This window comes from Sciurus vulgaris (assembly GCF_902686455.1).
Source record: "Sciurus vulgaris genome assembly, chromosome: 6".
Classification (NCBI taxonomy): domain Eukaryota; kingdom Metazoa; phylum Chordata; class Mammalia; order Rodentia; family Sciuridae; genus Sciurus; species Sciurus vulgaris.
The window spans coordinates 22,054,781-22,075,158 of record NC_136466.1 but is presented as its reverse complement, the minus strand read 5'-3'; positions in this window follow the sequence as shown (position 1 = coordinate 22,075,158).

Here is a 20,378-nt window from a genome sequence, read left to right as displayed (position 1 = left end):
CTTAACTCTGGAGGTCCTAAAGGTATAGGAAAATAAGATTCTTTGAAGAACTGGAGTGTTTCTCCTGAGACATAAAATGGGTCACTAACAGAAAGGTTTGGCAAGCTGTCCATCTGGTAAAAAATGCCCTTCGATTTGAGAATGGGTTTACTTCCAGAATGTGGAAATTCTGGGAGAATCCTTGAATCTCTAATTACTTCTGAGCCTTGGTATCCTGACTCAAAAACAGGGATAATTCCACCTGCCCTAATGCCTTGGGCCCATACATGATGCATCATGCCATGTATGTTTGATGAACTTGCTGTGTGATGTTCAGCACCTTTCTTAACTTCCCTGTGCTTCTCCTCTGTGTCCTGAGACCAGGTCCAGCAAGCGAGTGGACAGAGCAGGTAGTGTTTTCCTCCTTTATTCCTGCACGCAGGTGGTTGAAAGGTGGTTCCTAGGTTTCCCAAGTTCTCTGTGCTTCCTCAATTAGTTCTCCCTGGGTTAAAGCTTCAGAATATCAACGTGGCTGCTGGGAGAGCTGTGTGCTCCCCCAGGAATGACATTAGGCTCCATGGGACATTCATTAGTTGGGGTTACGAGAGGGTCACAGGGCACTGGAATGGTAATTTCCTACAAGGGACCCCAGCGACCCAGAGCGAGCTAGCTCAGCTGGTCTGAGCATGTGGCTAATGAGAGAAGGGTCAGAGTTTCACTCCTGTGTGGGCCAATTAGTGTCACGTGGGCAGCGCGCTCCTGAGGCATCAGGCAGCCGCCTTACCACCGTGTGGCACTGGCCACCAAGATGGCTCCATCACTGTCGTTATTGTCACTATCAGAAATTCAACCTCAGGCCGACATCGTGGTTCCTGGGGTTACACAGCCTATTGTTTCCAAAACTTGGGTCATTTTTTGAGCAGCTCCACAATGTTTGTCTTATAAGCAGACCACTACATTTTTATTTATTCACTATTTTTCTATAAATTGATTCACTTTTTAACTTAGGCTTTAAAGGAAGTTACACATCACTATCACCAATGAAAAATTGGGAAATTGCCCTAAATTGAAAGTCTACGTTTAATAATTATTGAAATTTAAATGTTTGTCTTCATGCCATCTGCAAACAGCTCCTATACCACAGTGATCAATGTACTGTGTGTTAATTAACGTTGCATGTGCAGAATCTGCATTTGTTACGTAACATACGCACTGTTGAGTAGGAACAGTCGTATTGGCAAAAAAAGATATTATAAAACAGTTTTAGTGGAAAAAGGATCAGTGACTGGGGAGCTTCGCACCTGAAACAATGGAATTATTATTCTTGCAGGAATTTCAAAACCAAGTCTTTCTGAGATCCATAAATTGTATAGCTCTAAAATCTAGACTGGTCTTGACTCAGGCATAGCTACTCGGAAGGCTGAGGCCAAAGGATCCCAAGTTTGAGGCCAGCCTGGCAGCTTAATGAGACCCTGTCTCAAAATAAAATTTCAAAAAGGGCGAGGATGTGTCTCAGTGGCAGAGCTTTTGCCCAGGGTCACCAGACCCTGAGTTCGATCGCTAGTATGAAGAAAGGAAGGAAGAGATGGAGGGAGGGAGGGAAGGAGGGAGGAAGACATGGAGGGAAGGAGGGATGGAGGGAGGGAGGGAAGGAGGGAGGGAGGGAGGGAAGACCTAAGCGCAACAAACCCAGGGTTGAACTGACATTTACCTTTAGCACAGGAGTCACAGCTTTTGTTCACACTCTGCCAGTACTGTCACTGACGCTGTGCCTCTTACACATTCCCGTCACACATTGTATGATGAAGCCCAAATGTGCAAAGCAGACACGTTGGCATCACGACATCTTTGTTCCCAATTCTAGTCGTAGCCTGTTTATGTTAAATTCCCTGCTTGGCCAGTTCCTTATAGAGAACAAGCTATAACCAATAGTGGTGTTGGTAATAAAAACATATTTCCTAACTAATTGAGCATCTCACATCCAATCCAGCTTTGAAAATGTGCAGCGGAGGACAAATGCACATGAACACACACACACACACACACACACACACACACAAGCCTCCTCAAGGTTGAAAGAGAGCCCAGTCAGTTCCATTATTTCCTGTTCCTAAACACATTTTAAAATGAAGAAATGTCAAAAGAGAGTTACTTGTACAAGTTCTGGTACAGTTGAAGAACCCAGTTGAATGACAGACAGCTTGCAGTCCTCTCGTCTGGGACTGTGTGTGCAGCCTCATTTGGAAGCCAGCCACGAGTCTGTGAGGTCCTCCAGTCCCCAGCTGAGTCCCATCCAGAGCATGGGCTTACATAGGGTTCTGGGCTCAAACATTCCACACGGGCAGAACAAGACATTCGGCAATGCAGAAACACAAAATCTTCTAGCTTGTGGAGGGACCAGAAGGTGAATAGCTATACTTATCTTCTCGTGTCTACCTGACCTTGTGGGTTCCTGCTGCAACCCTTCCTGCTATTTCAGCACTGTTTGATTATAGCCTTCTCATTATCTTTGGAAAACCTCTCATTGGCAGCCAGAGAGCCAGGCGATTTTATAAGTGCCAGAAGACTTACCTAGACTAGAAAATCTAAATATTAAAAAGTAGGACAGTTACTGCTTTCCTTCCAGTGCTTGTGAAACTACTGGCTACTTTAACCAGAAGATCTCCTTCTAATGATTGCATTGGCACACGTAGGCATGTGTGCAAACACACACACACACACACACACACACACACACACGAGGAAGAACAGGTAAACCACTCTATAACATTAACTTCTACAAAGTTCTCATTGCCCAAGACTTGTTAGAGCAGTAAGACTGTAATTAGGGAAAGTCATGTAGCTTTGTTCTAAGACTGATGTGTACTTGTGATCTTAATCTCCGAGGGCAGAAAGGGATTAGTGACTTTGATATTCCATGTGGGGAACCTGGGGTCTGGTACTGTGACCTCTTCTCTATGTAGCCAGGTCCAATTATATGTCAACATAGTCCTCTCACTTGCTCCTCCACTGTCCCCAGGGCCAATCCAAGCACATCTGTTGCTCCATGAAAAGTATTTTGGCAGGAAAGACTGCCTTCCCTGTGCTGGGAGCTGCCTGTCCTTACTGGCTTAGCTCTGTTTTTACTTAGAACAATTTTTGCTTTTACTTAAGTAGTGAATGAGTTGGAGACACACTCATACAAATACGTGTGCCGTTCTAACAGAGACCAAGGTGAACTCCCGACACCAAGAGTGAAGCAGAGTTTCCAGATTAAAAAAAAAAAAAAAAAAATCATTGGAAGAAGTGAGTGTAAACCTCACCTGTCAGATGAAGAGCCCAAAGGATTCTGAAGGCTCCCTTTCAGCTCTGACTTGCACTTCAGTTCTCTGAGTTGACCCTTGGTGATCAGACCTCATATCTAGCCTCTTACAGAGTGTGTATTCAACATCCAAGATTTACTCTTCCTTTTGAAACCTGCTTTAGCAAGGACCTGGTAGACCGACAATGAATCTCAGGTCACAGAGACGGGTTTTGGTTTTTCTTTTGAGATATGGCCTCACTCTGTTGCCCAGCCTGGTCTCCAACTCAAGGTCTCAAGTGATCCTCCTGCCTCAGCCTTCCCAGGAGCTGGGGCCACAGGTGTATGCCACCATGTCCAGTCAGAGAGATTAACCAGCAAGTCACATATTTGGGATTTGGAAATGCACCCACCACAGGACTGCCAAATGGTGAGTCACTGCTGCCTGACCTAGAGTTGAAGCCTCAGCTCTTAGAGAACTGGGAACTTCTGGGTTGGTCACATCTGGCCACAAGCATTAAAAGCTTCACTGGAGCCCCTTGAGGTGGCTGAATGGAGCAAGATACAAAAGTGTGGCCTGGGGTCCTGTGAACAGAACCACAGAGTGCAGTGACATCCACATTGTTAAGCTTCACGTGAGCGGGCTGAAGGCCGCTGCTAAGAAGTTGCTTCACATCTCAGAAGCTGGTGGTGGCTATGCCAGCAGCCAGCATAAGCAAGGGCACAGGGTAGTTCCTAAAGGAGTTCACGTTCCAGGTCCCCAAGAAGCAGGCACCAGTGAAAAATGAAAACATGGAGCCCCCTGTTCCGTAACAGCTAACAATTTTTCTTTTCTGCAGTACTAGGGATGGAACCCAGAAGCATGCTACCACTGAGCTACACGCCTGGTCTTTCTTTCTTTTTTCTTTTTTTCTTTTTTTTTTTTTTTGGAGACAGGGTCTTGCTAAATCACTGAGGCCGGCCTGAAACATGCAATCCTCCTGCCTCGGCCTCCCGTGTAGCCCATATTACAGGTGTGTACCACCACACCTGGCAAGAATTACTGATAATTTCAAGATGGCGTCAGCAGAGCACTAAAGTAAGCGTGGGACCCTGTGAGACCCTGCAGTTACCCATTCACAGAGGAAGCACAGCCCAGGCGAAAGCAGAGCCCGCTGGATGTCCAACAGCGTTGGGTGTGTGTGTGTTTTCATGGCAGGCAGTGTTGAATCTGTCCTCACTGGATACTGGATTCTCTGCTGTTTGTGACTGATGAGCCCTTTCTGTGGTGCTCACACTGGCTGTGCTTAGTAACTAACTATGCATGAGTGGTCTGCACTAATTAAAGCACTGTCACCCATTTCGAAATACTTGGAGAAAGTTCCACTTTGAGAATCACACAGTTGCAATTGCCGGTGAACGAAAAGGAAGAAACTATTGGTCTCTTTAAATAGGATTTGGATGTTGTAAAAGTTCTAATGACTTCAAAAATAGTTCGCTTCTCAAAATCATTTACTTGTGGCAATGAAGTTTACTGCTAGTGATGGCTATCAAGAACTTGAAGTGACCCTTATTAAAAAGGCTTAATGCGGCTGGGTGTGGTGGCACACACCTGTTATCTCAGTGACTCAGGAGGCTGAGGCAGGAGGACTGCAAGTTTGAGGCCAGCCTCAGCAACTTAGTGAGACTCTGTCTTAAAATAAATAAAAAGATCTGGGGGGTATAGATCAGTGGTAGACTGCCTCTGGGTTCAATTTCCTGTACTGGAAAAAATAGACAATGGGACTGCAAAATCAGATCAGGAATTGCTACTTCAAGCATAAAATCTGATATTAAAAAGTGATGTCCATAAAAGCAAATGCAAATTTCTCATTAAAAATTGAAGAGATAATTTTGGAGGAATTCTATACAAATTCAGCATAAACTCAGTATTTAATGTCTTTTCTACATTTTAAACTTTATTTTCTTATATAATGTGAAGAGTAATGAAAGGTTTTGCCAAGTTCCATATAGATTCCTCAAATTCCCTCCAATTTGTCCCTGTGTGTAATTTAAATAGTATCATTTTCTCTTTTTTTCTTTTTTAATAGTATCATTTTCTATGTATGCTATGAAGCAAAAGATGTTGGAAGCAATACTTTAGCCAACAACTGTCTCCAAGAGTCAGGGCAATGAAGATTCTCACCTGCTTCTGCCTGGCAGGCACGGGGGAGGCTGTGGGGGTTGACGGGAAATCAAGCCATGACGGAAAAAATTCAATCATCGTGACAGCAAATAGAACTTCAGAGAGTCACTGAAGTGCTTCTATGGCACAGCACATGGAAAGCACTCAGAACATTGCCTGGCACAGAAGAAATACTCAGCACATAGTAGTTGCTATTCCCCAGCACCTTGGACGGCTAGAAAGTTAATAAATTCTATTGATTCTCTGTCCACAATACCTCAACTCTGCACTTGTCCTCACTTGTTATTCCTCCTGTTCGTTGTCACCATAATTTAGCATTTTATCACTATTCGCTAGACAATTATATTAGCCTCTTAATTTGTCTTTAAGTCTCTGGTATCTTCATTTTTAACCTATCTGGTTCAATAAAAATGCTTTAGGCTTCAAGTAACCGAGTTGCAAGCACTACATGAAACTGATTTCATATATTCAGACATTCAAAGTTTCCATGCTTGGTTCAGCAACCAAGCATGGTTTTAGGGTGTGTGTGTGTGTGTGTGTGTGTGTGTGTGTGTGTGTGATTTCTTTGCTTATTTTGTCTTCCCCTCATGGTGTCAATATGGCTGCTACAGCTCCATCATCATTTCTACTCACAATGACATCCAAAGGCTTGGAGAAGAGGGGTGTTTTCCTTGTATATCTTATTTTATCAGGGAGGATAATTCTTCCAGAAAGCCTCCTAGAGTTCCTCAGAACACATGTCCCTTGAACCAATCACAGGCAAAGGGAAATGGGATTGCAGTAGTTGATTTACATGCTTTGTCCTTTATCCCTAGGCCTGGGTCTACAACCCCTGAGCTTAGTACTAGCCCTGTAGCACAACAGAACTGGGATTCTCACAGGCAGGAAGGTGTGATGTCTCTCAAGTAAGCACCCAACACTTTCAGCAGATTCACAATGTTTCCTGCCTGAGCCGGACTTCACAGATCAGCGGCTGGAGTCCAGTCCCTTCTCCTAGAGGTTAGTGTCCTGTCCCTATTCCAGCAGACAAGATCACATTTGCCAGCAAAATTCTCTCAAAGCCTCTTATACTTTTCCTTCATAACTCCTTGTCACCTTTATACGTGAATCTGGGTTCTCTGTAACTAGAGTCCAGCTCCAGAACACAACCTCCATTCAAACTGCGTCTGTTTTGCTCACCATTATACCCGAGCCCAGTACCTGGACTTAGTAGGTTTTCATAAATATTTGTTGGATGGAGAAATATATATACCTGTCAAACACAGCAAGCAGAGTTTTCCACAGTTAGATATTTAATTTGGCAAAAGCAAGTTTTTATGTAGCTATCAAAAGAGGTTGAAAGAATTTGGAACCTCAACATCACCCACATTTTGTTAAAGGACTAATTGCCAAGCCCCGTGTACATGTGGGACCATTAGTAATTCTGTAGCTATGCAAATTAAAACAGTGATGTATGATTTATAGCTTTAATAACATTCTGAAGGCTCTTAAATTTTAATCACTTGCAACATCCTTTTTAATATTCAATTACTTTATTAACTAATTAGGTCACTTGCTGAAAAAGCACATAAGGCTGGTGCTATTTTAATATCAGCTGAGCCTCACAAAATACCTTTGAAATGGTGCAAATGGTTTATTTATTTTAAACAGATCATTAAGATGCTATAATTAATAAACCAATTATGAAAAAAGGCCCGATAGTGATAGATGCACAAGCACAATAGCAGTGTCCGACGGATTAGTCATTTTTATATACGTACATCAAGGGGCAAAACTTAAATGAAACCCCACTGCAGAAAGGGCTTTCCTAAATAATTAATTTGTGCAATGACTGATAACCCTATCACGGCAAACCTAACTTGAGGCTTATTCATTACGCAAACCTGGAATGTGGACTTGTGTTTCATCTAATGACAGGCTGGATGGAAAACCCTTGGCAAGCTAGGCTGGGTGTTCCTTGATTACTTACAAGGGCCTTAATTTGCAGACGGAGCCGGCACTTCACTACTTAGCAGCGCGTTGAAGTGAGCTGGATCTCCCAGAGGAGAATCAGAAGGAGATGCGTCTGGGTCAGCGGCAGGCTGCTTATTGATTTCTCAGAGCCGTGTGAAGGTCTTCAAAGCAAACAATGTGAACAAAGGAAGCTGAGCACCGTCCTGTAGGGATTTCTCACCCAATATTCTCCAAGGAGCCTGCGCACGCAGCGCTAGCCGGCAGGGCGCACGCACACAGGTGTTTGGCCGTGACTCTGGGTGGGGCTGGGCCCTGGCGGCCCTCAGACTTGGAGTAGAAGTTTATTTCTAGGGTCAGAGCCAGGTAAGAGGAACCAAATCCTCCTTTGGCTGGGCTGAGAAAGAGCACTACCAACTTCCATAGGCCAGGTCTTTTTTGTGGCTAACAGTAATATAAAAATAAAACCGTATTGACCACCTCTATTGATTGTTTAATATCTTTTTAGCAGACATTATCGCCTTGAATATCCTCACCAATCTCAGATTCCACTGAATAACTCTCCCTAGAGTTCCTCCCATCTACATTCTGTAAGTCTACCTTCTTCCACTGCCCCCGCCCCTTTGTTTCTGTATTTCAGGCCATTTATTCTGTCCACCTTGATTTACTAAGCACTAGGACCATGCCCTGTTCTAGATATTGGTGACACTGGGGTAAAAAGGACCACCAAGTTCCTTGCTCCCGTGGGGAGACAGACAATCCACAAGGGGGAAAATGTAAATGAGAAGTTCGGACCATGCAAACGCCATTTTCAAAACGCAGCAGCCAGGTGCCATTGTGCACTCCTTACACCCAGCAACCCCGGAGGAGGCTGAGGCAGGAGGATCCAAAGATCAAGACCAGCCTGGGCCATTTAGGGAAACTCTGTGTCAAAATGAAATTTAAAAAGGACTGGGGATGTAGCTCAGTGGTAGAGCACCTCTGGTCAATCCTCGGGATTTATAATCTAATTAATAATTAATAATAACAAAATTAAAAGTGAGCAGAGGTGAATGGGGAAGGCAGCTCAGAGACACAGGGAAGCTGGGGGACTGTGAATGGTAGGTTGGAGAAGTGCTGAAGGAAAATCGTAGGTTGCATTGTTATGTTGCCATTGCCGGTGTTTTGCCGGCATGCGCGCTTGTTTGCAATCACTCTCTGAACGTGCATGAATTCTGTTGTTACAGCATGTCCTGGGAGGTGAAAAACTTGCAGATGAAGCTGTTTTTCATCCCTTTCTTCTTTCCTGCCACTGTCATGCTCTGGAAATGGTTACAGCTATGTTTTATGTATTTCCAATCTGTTTTAGCACCTTCATGATGTGTTGATGGAACTTTAAAATATTCATAAATTCCCACACTGTCCCATGGATGCTAAGTTCTTTGGAAAGCACAGCCTGGCCCAAACAATAAATCTGATGTGGGTGCTGCTTTAAAACACAGGAAAAAAATGTCATGCTGCCTGAGTCCCCAAGGGAAACATCAGAAAGGAACCCCATAATCTCTTAACTGTGATGAAATAGCCTTCCAGCACATTCCCTTCCTGGGCCCTTTATCTGGAATATTGAAACTTTTTAATACCCACTGGAACTGGTATAGACCCAATTTCCAGCAGGAGCTGAATTATCTCTCAGAGATGCAAGAAAATTCCTTTCAAAGGAGACAAGAACAGGTTAGATATTTGCAAACTTGATACTCAGAAATAAGTATGTGGGTGAAGAAGTTCCATCAGATATAAATGACTAGCCGTTCTTTCTTTCCACCAACCCCAAATGGGTCCTATTATGAATCTAAGTGAAAAGAGTGTACTAGCCATGTTCTAGTATTACTATGAGAAGAGCTGTGAGCTTGGCAGTGACCTTGAACAAGAGAAAGTTCTGTGTATTTTTCAAGTCCTCTAAGGAGACCAGAAGGCCCTTTCCAAGTCACCACAAGTCTCTACGCTCATTATCATGGCTTTCTCTAAGTACCACCTTTCAAAATGAACTATTCTTACTCAGTTTTGGTTCTATTTGATCACTGGCATTGTAATGACATTACAGTCTGTAAAGTGTCATTGCAAACATCCATGTCTGTCACATTAAGTGTTAAATAGGTCCTAAGAAAACACAGTACTGTAAACCATTTTTATGGAAAAATTAATTCTGAGTTCTAGATGATGGCTAAGACAATCTGGGGATACGCCATTTGTGGTTGGGGTCTTCTTTTCTTTTTAAATTTGGAACTGAGTCAGGTGATTGAGTTTCAAGATCTTCAAAGGATTATTTTTATTTTTTTTAAGACTGTGAGCCTTCAGATAAGAGGGTACTATGGTTTGGATTTGTAATGTTCCCCAACAGCTCATGTGAAGGGCAGTACAACTATATCAGGGGTGAAATGATCATATCATGTGGGCTCTGACCCTATCAGTGGATTAATCAATTTGATGGATTCATAATGTGGACTACTGGGAAGCGGTAACTGTAGGCAGGTAGAGCCTGCTGGAGGAGGTAGGTCACCGGGGCTGTGACCTTCAGGACTCTGTCTGTCCCTGCTTTCTTCCAGCCTCTCCCTCTCTGTTCCCCTGTTTCTATGAGTTTTCCTCTACCATGTGCTTCTGCCATGATGTTCTGCCTCATCTCAGGCCCAGAACAATAGAGTCAGTCATTCAGGGACCTTAGAAACCATGAACCAAAATAAACTTTTCCTCCTCTAAATTGTTCTTGTCAGGTATTCTGGTCACACCTGAAAAGCTTACTAACACAGCAGGTAACCCTCTGGACACACATTGTATACCCAAGAATCGACTCTTTGGGGTCCTTTGTCCTACCTCCAGCATAGAGGTGAGAGAGAGCCGGTGTGCCAGAGCAAACAGCCCACACACACCCACAGTGACTGTCCAGGGTCCTAGCAACTCCTTTCTCACACCTGGTAGTAATCTCACCTTTTTGGTAGAATTATCTGTAGACTAGCTTTTAGTGTACCACCACTGAATGTGAAAACAGATTCTTGTATTATCATCAGGTTGCATATTAATCATGAGTCATATGTTTTCCTATGTTTTGAATAAAATAAATACAAATGAATATTCCATGCTCTTTGTGCCCATGGCCTTCTCCCCAGGGCTGATGTGAACCTACCTAGAAGGTCGCTGTCCTGAACCATGGAGGTAACTGACAGAAACATGGCCTCCTACAGACATGTGTCCCTGTGGGGGCAGTAGATCTGCCCCTGGGAGCACCTTGAGAGCATTGGGGACATTTCTTGCATAAGAATCTGGATGGAAAATGTAATAAACAAAAAAGTCTGATCTTTGACCTGCTCCAGAACTTTCGCGTGGCACCCTGGTCCGAGCTTGCCAAGGGACATGCAGTCCCGTCACACTCCAGGTGTCCCAACGTTCTGCCTGCTCATATGACCATCACAAGTTTTGCTGTGTCAGACTATCATGCTATTGTTAGTTTAGAAAGAATTTTCTTTAAATGTTCTTCTCCTAGTTATGCAAATGAATACATTCTAAAATGGTCTTTTCTATCACCGCAATAAATGAAATGCCAGCCTCGCTTGCCATAAATAGAAAGCAATCAGCGAGTTAAGGGCATAATTATACATTTAAAAATATTTATGTATTACCAAAGCTCATGAGACAATACCAAAACCAGCAAGAGCAAAACCAAAACATTACATGTTGGGAAATATTGCCTTCAGCTATTGAAAAACCAGACACTGTTATTTGCCAGAGCTTTCTTGGATAGGTTTTACTGGCTGTCACTGCCTGTAATCAAACAACAGGTTACATCCTCAGTTCTGTCACATGTTTTCCTTTTCTATTTGGAGGCTATAAAATTAATGGCTCAGCACTCTGCCAGGGTTCCCCGATCCAACCTCACTCTGCCACTGATTGACATTCTGCGTGATGGGGGACCTCAGTTCCCCTGCCCATCCACTGATCTGATCAATGCAAAGTCCATGTTATTCTCAGCCCGCAGTGGCTGTCCAGGGTCTTAGCAACTCCTTTCTCACACCTGATAGTAATCTCGCCTTTTTGGTAGGATTATGTGAAAACTAACTTTTAGTGTACTACCACCGAATGTGAAAACAGATTCTTGTATTATCGTCAGGCTGCATATTGATCATGAGTCATATGTTTTCCTATGTTTTGAATAAAATAAATACAAATGAATATTCCATGCTCATTGTGCACAGGTCTCACTTTCAATATCATAGATTTGTTTTCAGAAAAATGATCTCATTGGGTATCAGTGGTGCTAAATGTTTGAGAATTTACTTTTATCTCTCAGGAAATATTTAGTCTAAGTTTGTTTTGCTAGGTCTATCGACAAAGTCATAGGACTTTAGTTTCTCTTTCTGGAAACAGGTTAACACATTTCCTATTTAGTAGCTGAAACATGGTGGGCAGAAGGGAGGTGTTCTGTGTGCATGTTTATTTTTAAAGGATAAGCCTATGCTGTATGGCAGAAGAACAATGTGTGTAATCCTAGACAGGCGTGAAGCTACACAGCAGATACGTACTGAGTAACTGTGGCGGTCGAGTACAGACAGAGTCCACGGGCCTGAGCTTCCATGATGGCATGGTCTTGGAGAAAACATGGGGAGCTGAACCATACTGTGAGGCAACCAAATGTCAGGTGGCCATTTCTCCACACCTAGAAAGGTGGGACCTTCAGCAGGTGGCCCAAAGTAGGAGCTTTGGAGTTGGGTGGACCTGGTGTGACCTTTGAGCTGCCAGGGCCTTGGGCTGCCATTTTCTTTTGTACCACTGAGCACCAGTCGGTGCCTGATCTGTCAATGAGACCTGAGGTGTGGGTTCACGCATTATTTCAGGAGCAGTTGAATGAGTCGAGGCTCTTCTGCAGACCCTTTGCCATGCGCATATGGCCTGGCGGGGACGATGGAAGGCCCAAGTCTGCTGTTGCCTAGCTAGATAGACTCCTTTGTCTCTCATAATGGGACCTTTGAGTGTGTCTCCGTGTTTAAAGTCTCAGTGCCATAAAATGACACTCCATTTAGGCCCACTTTATTTTATATTTTACATGATTGTGTACATTTGTATGCATACATTGTTGCTTAGGATTAGGAACACACAACCACATACAATTTAAGGGATTTTTCAAGGGCAATTTTATCTGCCATATTCCTGCTTCCACAATCAACCCCCCGCAGAAGTTGTGACGTCTCTGAGATACCAGCCCCAAGGTTATTGTGATAACATATGTAAGCCTCTTGGCACGGGCCTGACACACATCTGACAACAGAGGTCAATGTAACCACAGTTATAATGTTGCTGTAACCATTTCCCATCCAGAGCAAGAGCTGTCCCAGATGAGTGCCTACCGTATGGTTATTATTAATATAATTGTCCAAGAGATGCAGGGAAGAGAGGACACTTACTCAGTTTTCACAGAGAAGGATGGGTACTTGAGTGCAGGGACCTGAGTCCAGGTGAAGTCCTCCTGGAAGTTGGTACCAGGATAGGCAGGCAGTGCCAGGGGAGATCCAGGCACCAAATATGCCAAGAGCAAGAAGTGGTTTCCTCGGTTGGTGCAAATTAGAGGAGCAGAGAGCCAGTCTAGAAAGGCAGGTGTGGTGAGATGGCCTTGAGAGCCTGGGCTTGATCCAGTGAAGGGGTCATGGATCGAGTTTGAGCAGTGGGGAGGTGAACAAGACTCTGGGAATGAAGAAGAAACTAGAAACATGGAAACCAGCGAGGAGGCCACTGTACGCTGTCTTCGAGAAGTCCTTCTGAGCTCGAAGGGCAGCTGGGCAAAAGGAAGGCCAGGACTTTAGAGATCTCAGAATGTGACATACAACTTCGACAGAGAAGAGCACCAAGGTCTCAGATCATGCTCCTCACTGGAACCACTAAACCTTTGGTCCACCTCAGAAAGTTGTGGAATGTTATGAGGGCAAGAAAAAGAAAAAGAATTAAATGATAAAAGGGAGTTGTCTTGCAAATCTGTTACAAGGGGTGGAGAAGAAGATCACAATTTTACAAGTTGTCTTTTGTTTTAATAAAGAACATTTAGCTCACTTGCCCTTCCTTCCTTCCTTCCTTCCTTCCTTCCTTCCTTCCTTCCTTCCTTCCTTCCTTCCTTCCTTCCTTCCTTCCTTCCTTCCTTCCTTCCTTCCTTCCTTCCTTCCTTCCTCCCTCCCTCCCTCCCTCCCTCCCTCCCTCCCTCCTTTTTGGTAGCAGGTTGAACCCAGGGTGCTCTGCCACCTTACTACGCCCCAGCCTTCTTTGAGACAAGGTCTCTTCAAGTTGCTGAGGCTGGCCTTGACCTCGCCATCCTCCTGCTTCAGCCTCTCGCGTGTCTGGGATCACAGGCGTGTGCCACCGCGCCTAGCTTGGTTTTTCATCACGCTTGTATTGAAACGACAGGAGCTTGAGTCTGGCACTGGAATTCCTTCATAGAAATGCCCTTCAACCTGCTCAGGGCTAGAGACTATTATTGCACCCCCAAACACAGGATTTCCTGTTGGCTTGTTGTTCAGAATATTGTTATGTTTATGACAACGATTCAAGCTGCCCTTTCCTACAAAAAACACTTCCATAGTCAGAGCCAAGCCATCATTTTAGGTCTTTTGATGCTTGGCCTTCTGTCTGTAACATGACATATAAGGTGGCCATGATGGTGGGGAAATGGATCATCGCACATCCCCGTGCGGAAGGTAATGATTCTGTGCAGGGGGTCAAGGTGATTTTATTTAACGGAGGAGCCACCCACACAACAGGGAGCTCAGTGCTTTTCACATTTGTATTTGACAACATGGTTTCTTTCAATGCCCCTGTAATCATCAGGTTGTGACAGAATCCTTACCTCCCTTCTGTTGTGAAGGAACACCTCTTGATCCCCACTCCCTGCTTTTTGTGGCACTGGGGTCCAAACCCAGGACCTTGTGTGTGCCTGGCAAAGTGCTCTCTTGCTGAGCCACATTCCAGTCTCCCCATGGTTTTTATTTATTGCCCTGGTATGGCTCTTCAAGCCATGAGATGGGAAAGAAAGATAAAGTCTAAGGTTTTACTGGACTTGCCCCTGGAAAAGGCCAAGGAGAAAATGGAATCTGATCAAGGGCTCTCTGTCAAGATAAGAAGAATGGAAACCCAAAATGAGCCAAAGGAGAGTTCTTCAAAAAGTAAACCTGTCAGCTGCTTGGGAGGGTGAGACAGCACATGAGTTCAAGACCCTATGTAAAAAACAAAAATTAAATTAAACAGAATTAGCATATGATTCAGTTCCTTTTTTTTGGGGGGGTACTAGGGATTATCACTGAACTACATCACCAGACTATTTTATTTTTTATTTTGAGATTGGGTCTCTCTAAACTGTTGAGAGTCTGAGTGGCTGAGGTTGGCCTTGAACTTGGGATTCTCCTGCCTCAGTCTCCCAAGTCACTGGGTGGTATGTAGGTTTGCACCACTGCACCAGGCCCAGAAATTCCACGTCCAGGGATATACGTAAAAGAATTGAAAGCAGGGACTTGAACGAGTATCTTTACACCCATGTTTACAGCAGCATTATTACAATGATCAAAAGGTGGAAACCACCCATGTGTCCATCAGTGAATGAGTGGATGCATAAAATGTGATATATACATACAGTGGAATATGCAGTGTTAAAAAGAATGAAATTGTGCCAGGTGCATTGGCACAGGCCTGTAATCCCAGCAGCTTGGGAGGCTGGGGCAGGAGGATCCCAAGTTCAAAGCCAGCCTCAGCAACTTATGGAGGCCCTAAGTAACTTAGCGAAACCCCGACTCAAAATAAAAATAAAAAATGGCTGGGGATATGGCTCAGTGATTAAGTGCCCATAGGTTCAATTCCTGGTACCAAAAGAAAAAAAAAAAAAAGAATGAAAATCCTAAAAAACAGAACAAGTACATTTTAGAAAGGAATGAAATCCTGAAACATGAAATAGCATGGAAGAAACTTGAGGATATCATGTTAAGTGACATAAACCAGGCACCAAAGGACAAATGCTTCAGGAACCCACTTATATGAGGTACTTAGAGAGTAGTTAAATTTATACAGACAGAATGCTGAAGGTGGTCACCAGTCACCAAGACTGGAGAGGGGCCCACGGGGAGTCAGTGGTTGATGGGATCAGAACTTGGCAAGATGGAAGGTCGTGGAGATGGACGGCAGTGGCGTTTGCACAACGTGAATGTGGTCATGCCACTGACTGCACACTTAGAAATGGCCCAGTGACTTCTTTAGCATTCTTACAATATTTATACACGCTCCTTACATTTTACACCTAAAATACAACATGTGTATTTTATCATAATTTTAAAAATGAAGTCAAATGAAATATGGAAGGTAGTTGAAAGAACCCCTGAGACTTAAACTTCTAGTCTTCCTACTTACCCTTAATATTCTCCCAAAATCTGTCTGAGCACTGAGATGACAAGAGTCATGGTTGCATGTTTGGTTGTGACAGTGTAGTTTCTTCTTAGTCCCAACTCCCTTCACAGAAGATGCAAACACAAACAAGGCTTCTCTGAGTGTCCCTCAGGACAGCTCACCCAAGAAACAGGGGCAGTGGGCCCTAATCACACCATTGTTGGATGGAGACCACTTACTCTAGAGTCCCTTGTAGAAAGATGATCAACACCCAAGTACCTGCCTGCGTGGGGAGGGAGAGGCTCCCTCCCTTGGAAGGACCCAACAAATGATGGTGCCAAGTTACCTGCAGAGTGCAGAAGTTTCATTTGTAGCATTTACCCTTTCACTGGGAGTCGGTGTTTCTCCAATTTGATCCTGATATTTCCTTTCCCATCTGGAGATGGGTCCTTTGTTTTAAAGACCCTTGGAGAACACATGGCTTAGTGAAAAGGAGTGGAAGACATTTTTGAAGCACCACCTTGCAAACCTTAACTCCAGCACTCAAGGAGAAAAAAGAAAAAAAGTGGCGCCTGGGAATGAGGCCGCCATTTTGGGAAGTGTCAGTACGAGTGTGGATACACAAAGACATGAGTAGCTAAGGGTTGACTGTTAACCTCCCAAACTCAATTCAATGTGACAGTGACACTTCACAGCACATTGCATCCAATCTCATTTGAGGCTGACAAAGATTGCTTCTGCTTTACATCTATTGGTTTATTAATGGTCTACAGCCTCTTAAGCAGATGCATATTCATTAGGTAGCCAGCTGTTAGGAGGTTCCCAGATGTCGAATGTAACTCTGTCTTGGAACATATTTTTTTTTTTCTTTTCATGAAACAAAGTAATTGAGGCCTTATTAAAGAACCAGTTAATTACTAAAGCGGTACCTTATGGCACCCTTTTTATCATTCAAATCTGAGAACTCTTGAGACAACTAAAAAATTTGGTGAAGAGACAGTATTTAAGAACCAACCTTTATAATATACAGAGATACTGTATGTGTACAGGCACACATATCCACACTTCCTCACCGGAGGAATTAAAGGTATATGAAAAGTTCTTAACGGACAAGTTTTTCAGCTATAATATCCTTTCATGGCTTATTGTAGGAATTACATTGAAAGGACAACACTGATAAACATAGTAAATTAGTTCAAATTAAAGTACTTTAGTACTTTATCTTTTATCTAGTTTTATTACTTTCCTATAAAAGAGGACTTGGAAAAATGGTTTTTTGTGTAACTTATGCCTCAAAACTTACAGCTTTCATTAAAGATAACATTTCTGGTCTGAGACTGTAACTCAGTGATAGAGTGCCTACCTATTAGCATGTGCTAATGACCTGGGTTCAATCCCCAGCATCACCAAGCAACGAACAAAAAAACAAGGTGAAAATATCCTCCCCATCCCCACAAAAATTAGAACAACTACTGGCAATAAAAGTAGTTTTTTCAAATTGCTATGTATTTCTGAATTTTAAAGCCCTATTTTAAAGATGTCAATTTGAATACTCCCTTAAGAACACCTGAAAGCTAGAAACTCCATTTTTAGTTTTATTTAGAAGCTGGGCATCTCAATTCTCTCTCAAGTGCAAGAATCATAGAAGCAAATAAAAAATTGCCAAGAACACACACCCTTTAGAAAACAATGTATGCACATTTTGAAATGGGTCCCATAATCAAGCAATCAGCTCCAGCTGGATTACTCTGGACACATCTTTTGATCCTTGGAGTACCTTTGTCTTATACTACTCTGAATCTGCTGGATTCTTCTGCTTTGAGATTTGGCTAATGTCTCATGCTAAGTTATATCACCATTTCTACAAAATAAACAAAAGGTCTAACTTCAGAAGAGATCAGTTTTTATTTGCTCTGTGGCTCATCTCCTGTTGCTGACCTTTAGAAAATGCAAACAGATTACATAAACATTTCAGCACTTACTTAAAAAACATTGGTTCACAACCATTTATTAGCTATCTACTGTGTTTGGAGCATTACATGGAGTTTGGGGACAAAATGGTTGAGCTCAGAGATATGCAAGAAAAAGCTGAATCTCTATGCTGTGTACAATCTTTAAATTCAAAGGTCTGATTTACAGAGGGTAATGAGGGATAGTGGAATGAAACTGAATTTGAGTTCCAAGGAGGACTGAATGTGTCCTAGGAGCTGTGACTTCCCTAACTACCTTGGTCTCTTCCAACTTCAGTCTCTTCACCTTTAACAAGGGGATAGTAACTGTCTTACTTTCTTAATTTAGGGCTGTTGTGCAAATCTGGAAAGAAATGAGCGTGAATTCACTCAGTAAACTTTAATAGACAATGCAAGCTATCATTACTGGATATATTCAACTTACTTTTATAAATGGCCCCTTACGCACAAATAATCCACACTTTCCACATGTAAACTATTAATGCATTTGAGGTTTGACAGTAAATAGCCTAGTATCCACTGAATTTCTTAAAGTCCAAGCAAAGTGAACCCTGTGGTAACCATAGCAAAGAAGGCTCAAGTGGCCTGTGGCCTTCTGAAGATTCTGCTTGTGGTGGCACCGTCCTTAGGCATCTGAGGAGAGTGAAGTAATGACCTAGCACCTTCCACACCAGTTGTCAGTATGTGCTTGCCTATCGCCCCCCACTCTGCTCCCGAATGTGAAGCTCCACTCACACCTGAAGAATATGGAAAATGATAACCCAAGACAGTGTGACCCGGGGGAGGGAGGGAAGAAGGCGGCAAAACATCGGTCCTTCCCCAATAATCCTCTCCCAGTGACAAGACAATCCTGGGAAGGAGCACACATCAATCCTGAAATGGCAGTTCCTGGATAAACATTGATCCTTTACAATACAATGACGCCTGGAGGAAAAAAGGTAAGCACTGGGACCCTCCATCCTTCCCCAGCAAAACCAAGTTTCGACTTTTTTATAAACGTTTTCTTGATTGCCCAAACTGACACGTTCTGTTGAAGTCTCCATTGATTAAGTCACCTCTCAGCATAACCTGTAAAAATCCAGAAGCCTCCTGTAACCGGTGGCCATTTTCTACCCAGAAAGTGAGCCCCTGCAAGGCCTGACTGACTCCTCTGCTGAAGAAAAAGCACTGCTGATTTGTTTTGGTTCCATTTACTGACAACACCCACCAAACTGGCAGTTCTTTCTCCACTTGGCGTCTTCACGTGCCATAGTTATCTGTGGCAGGACAACTCTTCCTCTGGCTTAGCACAACCGCCTCCTCCTTCTCCTTCATCCCTTCTCAGAGAGGCCTTCCCCAATCACCCTATCTAAATCCTTCCTTCTCCCGTTCTTTCCAACAGCACCTTGATGCTGGGCTTCATTAACGCTGCTCACCTGCCCACACTTCCATGCGCTCTGAGTCTCCTTCTCAGTCACCAGAGCACATGAGTCGAGCTAGTGCAGGCAGTAGACACATCATAAACACAACAAAGAAACATGAGTAGTGATTTGGTGGCTGTTACAATACTGCGATCTCATTTCCTGTTTGGGAAGGTCTGGGCTTTCTACATCATGGAACCACCATGATTCTTTTTTGGTATTAATTTGTGAGCATCAGAAACTAGTCCACTATTTATATTTTAATTGCATTTAAAAAAATACTTAAATTATCAAGACACCAAAGGTCACATGATCACCACTTCATTGTTTAACAAAAATTAATTCTGCAACTATATACTAGTTTCCAATCAAAGCTCTGAGATGAGGAATTCTGCCTGAGATTCTCTTCCTCTTTCTGTGGTAAAACCCAGGCCAAATGTACTAACTGATGGCCGACCGTGGACCCTGATCAGTCACTGAAAATCAACAGCCTCCATTTTGGGGACCCTACACAATCACCTTTCCCAAATTTCGTGCTGCTTCTGTCTCTCCAGTTCTCTATCACAAGTAGGTAACTGTTTCATGACACCAGAATGGGGTGAGTGAGGTACACAAAGTGCTCAGCAGTCTTTGGTATTGCCCCTTTGTGAACTGGATGGAAGCTTTGCTGGATTATTCCTGTCATGGCGAGGATTAAATTTATCAACAAAGTGTAAGGAAATTATGCACATGGATACACTATTTCTCCAGGGCCATCCTTATCTGTGAGGTGTTGCCAAAGTACAAAGGGTTGCCAGGCCCCTTTGCAAATAAGTCAGAGGTCTTCAGGCTGACACCTTTTATTCTCCAGGATATAAGGAGAGATTCACAAAGTCTACAACTCACTCACAATTCAACATCTAGTCTTTTAGTTGATGCTTCTCTGAAAAATAATTATAAAGACTAGTAGATATGCAATGTGCATCGGAAGAAATAATCTCAAAACTGAGCAAAAACTATGGGGTCACATAGTATTCGGTACCCGGTGAGCCATCTCATGTGACAGGTATTTTACTGATGGTCAGTGAGAAGCAAAACAAAATTCTTTGCCCTTTAAGCAAATCACATTCATTATAAACCAAGCAAATGGATATTTGTGCACTAGGAAATACTCTTGTAATTCTCTAGTGGGATTTTGCAGTGTACAGTCTGAGGACCATGAAGGGCCAAGACATCTTCTAAGGAGCTACAGGTTCCTCCACTTTCAAACCACCAAA